This window comes from Octopus bimaculoides, chromosome 17, assembly GCF_001194135.2.
Source record: "Octopus bimaculoides isolate UCB-OBI-ISO-001 chromosome 17, ASM119413v2, whole genome shotgun sequence".
Classification (NCBI taxonomy): Eukaryota; Metazoa; Mollusca; class Cephalopoda; order Octopoda; family Octopodidae; genus Octopus; species Octopus bimaculoides.
In genome coordinates this window covers 27,744,260-27,744,972 of record NC_068997.1, presented here as the reverse complement: position 1 = coordinate 27,744,972, position 713 = coordinate 27,744,260, and positions in this window count along the sequence as shown.

Here is a 713-nt window from a genome sequence, read left to right as displayed (position 1 = left end):
CGATCGTCCAGTCAAGTATCCCAAATGTCGGTATGAGTACTGGTACTGCAAACACATTGTGGACTATTGCTTTATTGAACACAGAGAGTTCCGAGGTCCATATTTTCCTAACCCGATTTCTGTATTCCTTAGTAACACGTTCCTTGTTACAGGTACCTTCATATGATACGTTTTCATCTACTCCCAGGTATCTGTAGGATTCCTCATCAGATATTGGAGAAACAGATAGGCCATTGATGGAGATGTTGTTAGGGTGGTTTTTAGCCTTTTATGTATGTATGTATGTATGTATGTATGTACGTATGTATGTACGTATGTGTGTCTTTGTGTGTGTATAGGTAGGTAGGTATGTATATGTGTATGTATGTATGAATGTATGGATGCATGCATCCTTTAAATCTTAAGGTCCTGCAGATTTTTATGGTCCCAGATGTCGTGAGCATTTGTAGCGTATGAATTAAGGATATGCATTCTCTTCCCCAAATCCCAAGATCCCAAGTTCAGCCATAGTTTGCTCCAGATGGGTTGGTATGTGTCCTGTTGCTCCAATAATAACGGGTATGGAGCTGAAACGTGTATCATGGGCTCTGGATTTGCAAGCTCCTTATCAATGGTCCAAAGATGCCCTATTTCTCTATGTATATGGGCATGTATATATGTATGCATGCATGTCTATATGTATATATATATATGTAAATATATATATATATATA